Source organism: Nannospalax galili, unplaced genomic scaffold (genome assembly GCF_000622305.1).
Source record: "Nannospalax galili isolate Female #2095 unplaced genomic scaffold, S.galili_v1.0 scaffold596, whole genome shotgun sequence".
In the NCBI taxonomy this organism is placed as follows: Eukaryota; Metazoa; Chordata; class Mammalia; order Rodentia; family Spalacidae; genus Nannospalax; species Nannospalax galili.
Window position 1 is genome coordinate 2270076 of NW_008340140.1, and position 9555 is coordinate 2279630.

The 9555-nt window shown below is 48.3% G+C and overlaps 1 protein-coding gene across 1 annotated transcript in view; it reads right to left on the bottom strand.

Annotated features, from left to right (window-relative positions):
• The window catches only part of Pfdn4 (prefoldin subunit 4), an 11759-nt gene extending 11673 nt beyond the window's left edge, over positions 1-86 (bottom strand). Inside the window, exon 1 of the mRNA XM_029564542.1 lies at positions 66-86. The gene's annotated coding sequence lies outside the window, so the exon portion shown is untranslated. The remainder of the gene's footprint in view (positions 1-65) is intronic.
• Between the last annotated feature and the right edge of the window lie 9469 nt (positions 87-9555).

Here is a 9555-nt window from a genome sequence, read left to right on the forward strand (position 1 = left end):
CTTCCCCCTCCGCCAGCCCCGCTCAGCCCCGCTCAGCCCCGCAGACCCAACGACGCCAGCCGCACCTCGGCCTCCCACCGCAGGAAGCTCGGTGGACAAACGCCCCCTGCGGACAGGGACTGGAGCGGAAACACAACCCGGGAGGACTTGGTACATGCCAGTTAAAGGGACAGGCAGGTTCTGTGTCGGCCGACAGAAACAGGGGGTGTGGCGGAGAGTGAGGAGACGCCGGCGGCAGGGGGCGCACTCACAGTGCAGAACTGCTTCCATGTATGCAAGTCACAGGAGCCTGGAGGCTGCGGGATGGCTCCGTGGCTAAAGGGCTTGCACTCAAGCATGGGGACTGGAGTTCGAGCCCCTCACCCAGGGAAACGGCCAGGCCTGATGGGGTGTCCTTGTAAAATGCTGGGGCCACAGGGAGCTCGCTTGAAGGTGGCCTTGGCTTGTGTGTAGCTGACCGCTACAGGGGACGCTGGGATAGCTCAAGTGGCCAGGGGTGGATGATACCAAAGATAGGCAAACCCGAAAGTACCTAGAGCAACCCAGCAGATTTGGAGACTCAGGTAATGGCGTGCTGAAGGATGGTTGAAATGCATCCTTTTAGGTGTTTAAAATTCATTTGGTCCAGAGGTTGTTGATATGTCTGCCACTGAAAAGGCCACCAGGACCTGATGGCCATGAGGGATCCTTAGCATTCAGGCCCCTTGTTAACTCTTCCTGGAGCCAAAACATTGCACTAGGAAACTCCATGCTCTGAGGGCAAAGGGCTGAGAGCAGCTTATGGGACACAGACCGTTGACTCATAACATATACACAAATGATGCAGGCTAGACATGGCTGGGCTTGGGCAGCAGCACCAAAAAGGCATGGTGCAGGGCTGGGCATGCCGAATCTTTGGCCTTCCCTTCATCCAGTTCTTCCATAAGCAGCAGTCCTCACACAAGGGCATACAGAGAGGAGGAGGACAGGGAGCCACCCCTTCTGTGTTTGCTTTTCCCTTCTGTCTGTCCTCTCTCTCTTCTTGTCCTCTCTCTCTTCTTGTCCTCTCTCTCCTTCACTACACTCTCTCTTGCTATATTTCAAGCACTGGCCACAGCCATGAGATTAAAAAGTCATGATTGGTCCCTACAGTTGGAACTGTGGCCACTGAGACACAGCTAATCTTCTGAAAGGCAGAAGAGGAAGAAGGACCTTGTCTATTGGCTCATCAGGTCTGCATGCCGGGGTCTGGATCATCACATGGGGACAGTTTACCAAGGAGGCCCAGATGGGGCAGGACAGCATCTCTGCACACAGGGTGGTGCTACTCAAGGTCAACAAGGGACTGTGACCCTGGCAGAAGTGGGGTGCTGTGGCACTCTGCCTCGCATGCTTGGGTGCCCCCATTTTCCTCCCTTCCCTTCCCACCCACCTCCTAGTACTTCTTAACTTCCTTTACTTTCCTTCCCTGCCTGGAATCCAGTTCCTCGAAGTGCCCATGGCCGGGAGACTTTCCAGCCCTCCCCATAAAATCCTAACATTCCCCAACACTGAGCATTCCCAGCCTTTGCTTCTAGTCAGTTCTCCAGCTTGAAACTGTCCCAAGTTGTTGGGATCAATGAAAGGGAGAAGACTGGGGTGGAACAGAAGCACACAGAGAGGCCAGAGGAAGGAGGAAAATCACCAGTAACCTTGTCAACCCTGTGCCAAGAAACCACACTGGCAGAGGGTCCCTTTCCCCAGGGGAAAGCAGGCTCCTACTAACTAGGCCCTCAAGATACTTTCTGTGAGCCTTATAGATGTTTGTTTGTTTGTTTGTTTGGAGACAGGATCTCACTGTGCAGCCTCAGCTGACCTGGAACTCACAGAGCTCTGCCTCCTGAGTGCGGGGGAAAGCAGGCTCCTACTAACTAGGCCTTCAAGATACTTTCTGTGAGCCTTATAGATGTTTGTTTGTTTGTTTGGAGACAGGATCTCACTGTGCAGCCTCAGCTGACCTGGAACTCACAGAGCTCTGCCTCCTGAGTGCTGGGACTAAATTCATGCATCACCATATCCAGCTCAGTTAAAATTTTTGTTTGTTTATTCTTATTTTATGTGTATGAAAATTTTGCCTGTATGGATGTGAGTGTACCATGTGGGTACAAGGCCTGCAGAGGCCAGAAGAGGGAGTCAGAGTCCCTGGAACTGGAGCTGGAAATGGTTGTTAACTGCCATGTGGGTGCTGGGAACTGAACCTGGGTCCTCTGCAAGAGCAGTCAATGCTTTAAACTGATGAGCCATCTCCAGTGCCTCTCCCTGCCCCCCTTTAAATTGAGTCATGTCCTCAGGCACGACCTAGTAATTGCCATGTCTTCAAATCAGAGCATCTGGGCTTCCAAAAGCATCCCTCTATTGTGTTCCTCCTCATTTTTCTTCTGTCTGCCAAGGCTGGACTGGAGAGTGATGGAGTCAGGATTTGTTTTCAGGCATTTTGATAGCTGTTGGAATAGCTAGAATCAGTGTCAGTTCCTCTCAAAGGCTTCTAGACGGAAAGGCTTGTAGATGGGGGAGAAAACACATTTATCCCTCATTTTAGAACAATAACAGGTTGTCTCCCTTAGCTACAGGTGGGCACTACAGTATTGCAGACCAAGATTTGAAGTCTTACATCTGAGCAGCACTTTCTGATTAGCTAATCCCTAAAAGATTTTAGGGTTACCTCTTCAGAAGGGGGAATGTTAGAGTAGTAAAAAGCCCCACAAGAAAAGAAAAGACACGAAGTTGTCAGGAAAAGTGATGGGAAGAAGGTACGGGAGGAGCTTGAGGCGGGAGAGGGTGTGGATTTGATCAAAACACCTTATATGCACTTATGAAATTCTTAATAAATTCTTTTAAACGTTAAAAAAAAAAAAAATCAAAGCATCTGGGATTACCCATACCAGGCTCTCCCAGAGGATCAATTAGCATTCCCTAGTAGAAAGGGGAGTGGTTATCAGACCCTCAGGAGGGATTCCAGTCGCCTTCTCCCTCCTGTCCTACCTACATGTGGTCTTGTGGAATGCTGGAGTACATTGCAGGTAGAAGATTGACTAGAGTAGGGACTTCAGTGATGGAGCTTTCCTGGGTCCCCCCCCCAAGCTAGGGCAGGACTTTTCACTGCTACAGCGGTTTGTGGGGTGACCCTCACCCATGCTTCTGTAAGTAAACCCCATACAGTCATTGGCTCACCACGACAGACTTGCATGGAACCGTTTGTTTAGTCTGCTGATGTCCTATCTGGGGTGAATAGACAATTTCTGTGTGTCTCTCTGGGAAAAGTCAAACAAAAAACAGATGTTTGGAAGCTGGGCGTTTTTACTCACCTGACTTGCTTCCCCTTGCTCAAGCTTATAATGCGTTCTGGCTGCACCGCACCTGTGTGCCTGTCTGACTGTAGTCTGTGGACACGGCCCATTGCTGTGGTTTGAATGTGGAATGTCCCGTGGGCTCGTGTATTTGGACACTCCGTCCAACGCTGGAGGAGTTGTTTGGGAAGACTGTGGAACCTTCAGGAGGTAGAGCCTCGGTAGAGGAGATAGGCCACTGGGGTCAGGCCTTGAGGCGTTAAGGCAAAGCCCCACTTCCTGTTCCTGATGTGACCAGCTGCTTCTGGCTGTAACGCCATGAACTACAAGCCAAAATAAACCCTTCTTTAAGTTGTGTTTGGTCACAGCACTGAGGAAGTAGCTCATATACCCATTTGCTAGCCTGTCCCCAGACCACACAGTCCAGTGCACATGGACCTCCTTGTCACTGTATTTGGGTTTTTTTTTTTGGTCTTTTTGAGACAGGGTCTCCCTGGAACCCCAGCTAGCCTGGAACTCACTATGTAGACCAGGCTGGCCTTAAACTCAGAGAGATCCACCTGCTTCTCCCTCCCGAATGCTGGGATTAAAGGCGTGCGCCACCCCCAGCTTAGAAGTTACATCTTTTGCACTATTTTATGTGTCCTCATTAGAGTGGTTAGTTGCATTTTCCCAGTGCATAATTTATTTACCCATTTGCTTGGGAACTGTTTTTTTATCATTAACTGCAAACATTCCTCGTTGTGTGTTTACCTGCCCAGCTTTCTGGGTATATGAACTTGGAACCTCAAGACAGAAGTCCTGACACATTTTCCTGAGCGGCTCTTGAAACCAGCACTCTGCTAGATGCAGTTACAAACTGAAAGTTGAATCTGTTGCGGGCTTGGTGTCCAGCGCTCAGGTGGCACCAGGTTTGTGAATCACCACAAACCACATTACTGGGATCTCTAGCCGTTGGATCGGACTCAGAAGGAGCTGGTGTCTGCCTGTGGTGGTCAGTAGAGACTCTGCAGTTGATGGTGTGTTGGTGAGATTCGGAGGGAAGGTGCGAGGCACTGGGGGGGGGGGGACTGACTTCAAAAGCAGATGAACCCTGTGACCTCATGAAGATTGCCTCTAGTGACAGGAGACAGAACATAACCACATTGTTAAATAGTTATACAGCATGTCAGAAAGGGGAGCTAGTGTAAATAGGACTAAGCATTCCATCAAGGACATGTGAAATGGTAAGGGATATGCATCTCCCATCATGAGAGCTAAGAGGAAAGAGGAAAATTAAGAGGAAACACAAAGCCCATCACTTAAGCTAGTGTTATCCCAACGGCCCCAGCTTTAGACGTGTCACAAAGGGATAGCGATTGTGTTTGTCCTTTTGTGGCAGTACGTGTGTGAGTGCCCTCTGAACCTGCAGCCCACGTGGGAGAAAAATATCAATGCGCACACTCTCCGAGCTTGATGAGGGACCTAAAGGCAAATCTCACTAGCAGGTAGTAATTTGGTCTAGTGCCAGCAGGTGGCGCCCAATGACCATGGCTGCTTCCTCAGAATCACATTCGCGTCCACCCTCATGATTTTCTTGTACTTCTGTTAAATCTTATACTGGGAAATGTAAAATCTTGTCCATTTGCATTTATCTCAACAATTTAAAATTATTTTGTTATGGCTAGGCTTGAAATTCTCCTTGTCTCGCCACTGCACATAGGGTCTAATTTAGATTCCTAACCAGAGCTAGCCTTCTCTGATGATTGTGTGACACTATCCCTGGGGAGATTGTGAGCAAAGGTCTACTCACCCCAGGGAGGGGACCAACAGCAGACCAAAGTAAGGATACCACCAACGTCCAACTGGTGAGCCAGTGTGTTTATGGGGTTTATGTACAGGAGTGTGGGTGAGGGGTCACTTAGAGGAGCTTGGAGGACTCAAAGGCAGCTGTATCACTGACAGCTCGCCAGCATCAATGATGACTCACAAAAGCTGGAACCCTGGCGCTCTGCACAATTTGGAGGCAGGTGGGCAGAGCAGGGGGTCTCCTCACTGTCTTTACTTCCTATATAACCTTGGGGAAGGAAAGGCCTTGAGAATCTGGTAGGTTTCAGGGACTTCCTGGGACTTGGGAGTTGTTTACTTCCTGAATCTTAATCTTCCTATGTAACCTTGGGGAAGGAAAGGCCTTGAGAATCTGGTAGGTTTCAGGGACTTCCTGGGACTCGGGGGTTGTTTACTTCCTGAATCTTAATCTCCTTTAGAACTTCCTAGATTCCTTCTTCCTTCCTTCCTTCCTTCCTTCCTTCCTTCCTTCCTTCCTTCCTCCCTCCCTCCCTCCCTCCCTCCCTCCCTTCCTTCCTTCCTTCCTTCCTTCCTTTCTCCCCCACCCCCCTTCTTAAGCTCAAGGACAATTTTTATCAGAATTTAAAAAGAAAAGCCCCAGGACAAGCAAGCTGCAAATCTTGTCTGATGCCTGAAGGAAGAAGATGGAGCCGAGAAAGAGAAAAGGCCATGCTCTTTGAGTTAAGCTGGCACAGCCACATGACAGACAGGAAGCCACGTGGTGGGGAAGGGCGCTTTAGAGAGAGCGAGAAAGCTCCGTATCAGAGCAAGCTCACTTTGGCTCTGGCCAGCATCTGAAAGGAAGAGACAGAAGACACAAAAAAGGAGAAGTTGGTCTTTCAGTCAGGATCAGTGAAACAGACCCAGCCACCTGTGGCAGCTCTGCAGGACTGCAGAACTTCCTGAGTCTTGTTTTTCATGGACAGGGTCTCTCTGTAGTCCCAGCTGGCCTGAAACTCACTCGGTAGACCAGGCTAGCTTCGTGCTCACAGAGATCCACCTGATGAGCTTCCCTAGAATGGAATGTTTCAACTCTGAGGAGGTCAATATGGAACACCGGCCTTGTGTCAGACCTTCCTTCTCCTCCCGCCTTCTCTGTGTCCCTTCTTCCTGTTCCTCCATTCCAGAAACACCTCCTGTTCCCCTTGCCTCAGGGGCCTTGGCTCTTGCTCTCTCTGCTGCCTGTGATGTCCCTCCTCCTGCCCTTCACCTGACTGTATCCTACTAACCTTCAAGACACAGCCATGATCTATGCCCCTCCGTCAGGAAGCTTCTATAGTCAGAATGTGACCCCGAAATCGTATGTTGACAGTTAACAGCAAGTGTGACAGTGTTGACAGATGGGCCCTTGAGTGGTGGTTAAGTTTGAAGGTGAAGCCCTCATGGGTGGCATCAAGGCTCTTATTTTAAAAAAAGTATGGTGAGAGGATGGGTTCCTTCTCTTCCACCTCCCAAGAAGACGCAGGGCTCCTCCCCTTTGGAAGATGCAGCAGCAAGGTGCTATCTTGGATGGAAAGGCCAGACTCCTCTCCAGACGTGGAACCTGTGGGCACTTTGATCGTGAACTTTCCCCCCTCCATAACTGAGAAGTACGTTTCTGTTGCTTGTCAGTTACCCAGTCTTGGGGACTTCTTTGTCACAGTAGCACAGACTGACTAAGACACGTGCTTTCTTCAAACACCCCCACTCCAGAAGCAACTCTAATTCTCACTGGCACATTTCCTTGGGAACTCTGATCCTTCCTCTAAACCAGAAACACCAAGGGAAACAGACCCCGCCTGCCTTCTTCAACTCCATAAACATGGAGCCAACAGAGAAGCAGATGATAGATAAGTATTAACTAATGAGTAAATGAATGTATGATCGAATGAGGGGTTGTGTGTTTAAGGATTAGGCAGTAATGTGCAATACAGGATTCATTCAGTTACAAGTACAGCAGTCCATATTTGGGTTGGTCTTTTCCAGTTGGGTCTAGTACTACAAGGCCTCACACATATTGTGACCCTGGGGCCCTGTCACCTAAGTACCCGTCCTTCACCAGGTGGCGCTGTGACTCTAAAATTTGACTTCTTAATTTTACTTGTATACAAAGCCTTAGGAACCCTACCAGTTCTCTGCAAAGCAAGAAAACACAAAATCAAGAGATGCACCCTCTGTCTGCGCCCAAATATAATCATTCCTTGAGAGTTTTGATTCATGGTTTTTTTTTAACATGGAAAAGCTACATTTTAAAAAGGTATTCCGTGTATACAGTATTTTTAGACCTTTATGGATAGGCTATTTGCCAGGCTGAATCCAACAGCTCAGTCACAGAGTACTTGATTAGTATACCCAACGCTCTGAATTCAATCTGCAGAACCACAAAAGTAAAGATGGTAAACCACGTAACTTGTTTATATCAAGAGTACCTGGCCACAGCAATTCTAATCCTCCGAAGTTATCACTTAGTATAAGAAGCTGCCACTGAGTATATTTGAATTAAAATATTGATTCCTTGATGTGATCCATTCAGCAAAGATTAATTCAAAACTGGTAAACGCACCTTGTGCTGAGCCAGCCAGCTCTTCACGTGGACGCCTCTTGAGAAAGGACCTGATTTGTGCTGAAGTGGGGACCTTAAGCATTCATGACCATCTAAAAATCTTTTGAACACTTTTCCATGTCCTGATCTTACCTCTCCATCCTACAAGTCAGACCTCAACACCTTAAGTCCTTTAAAGTAAACTACCAGCCCAGAGAAGGCCAATCAGGAGCACCGATTCAGTGAAAGAGTTTGCTTTCTATAAAGAAAGGAGGAAGTTGGGCTGGAGACATGGCTCCGCAGTTAAAAGCACTGGCTGCTCTTGCAGAGGACCCGGGTTCAATTCCTAGCACCCACATGGCAGCTAAGAACCATCCGTAACTCCAGTTCTACGGGATCCAACACCCTCTTCTGACCTCTGCAGGCATTGTATAACATGAGTGCACTTATACGCATGCAAGCAATACACTCATACACATATAATAAAAATAATAAATAAAATATTTTTGAAGGAGGGAAGGAAGGAAGGAAGGAAGGAAGGAAGGAAGGAAGGAAGGAAGGAAGGAAGGAAGGAAGGAAGGGGAGAAAGCGCTCCAGAGAATTGGTTCCAGGAGACAAGGGCAGCCAGGAAGAGGGACCCAACCCTGAACTCTCTGAATCAGCAGTAAAAAGGGCTGTAGTGACTCAGGCCCAGGGGTGCTGGAATGAGCTCGTCAAGCAAGGTGGCTTCAGTGTGATTTGCAGATGTTTGCCACACTGCACCCTCCACCCTGGAGTCTATGCACATCCTGCCTTGTTTTCTCAATTCTTCTGCTGAATCCAACTAGTGGTACTGTCTGCTTGCTACAAAGAGCCCCGAGGAGATTTGCTTAAATTTACTGAAAAGTTATTCCTTTGCTTTTAAAAATTCAGCCAAGAAAATCAGAAAGGATCGGGGGGAGGGAAATCAGATTATATTCTTTAGGTTTTTCTGAGGTGCTGATAAACGTGACAGTTCTGAGGTGAAATTGTATCTAAAAGAAAGAAGAAGCTATCCTTTGTATGATGTGACAGAACATGCAAATTACAACCGTGCGTGTTGCACTGATATTCAGTGTTTTATTTTATAAATCTGAGACTCAAGGAACTTGTGGGATTTGTCTGTGTAGAATTGATGTAGGTCCTGATGGTGAGTAAAAAGCTAAAATTATATCAAAGTCACAAGCAGCTCTGAAGTCAGAACAGTACCAAACACAGCAGTCACCAAGCGGTGTCCTGAGACTGAGCAGGCATCACTCCTGCCAGAGGGAAACCACCAAGGGGAAGAAAAGGGTGGGGGATATCGCAGCCACAGTTGGGAATCTTGAACCACGTGCATCGTGGGGTCTGGGCTGGAGATGTGGCTCAGGAGGTAGAGTGCTTGTCTAGCATGCACAAAGCCCTGGGTTCCATCCCCAGGACCATATAACAGGTGTGGTGGTGGACACCTGTAATCCTAGCACTCCAAAGGTAGAGGCAGAAGAATAAAAAGTTCAAGGTCAGGGGCTGGAGAGATGGCTCAGCGGTTAAGAACACTGGTTGCTCTTGCAGAGGACCCAGGTTCAATTCCCAGCACCCACATGGTGGCTAACAACTGTCCTAACTTCAGTTCTAGGGGATCGGAAGGCCCCTCATCTCTGCGGGTATTGCACAACACTGCTGCCCTCAAATACATGGCAGGCGATACGCTCATACACACAAAATAAAAATAGTAAATAAATTTTTTTTTAAAGTTCAAGGTCATCCGTGGCTACAAAGTGAGTTCAGGGTCAGCCTGGGAGACATGAGATTCTGTCTCAAAGTTAGAGGTGAATAAAGGGTATCGGGACTGACACTGGCCCATCTGACATGCTCACTGGTAATCACTGTCATTCACAATGGGTT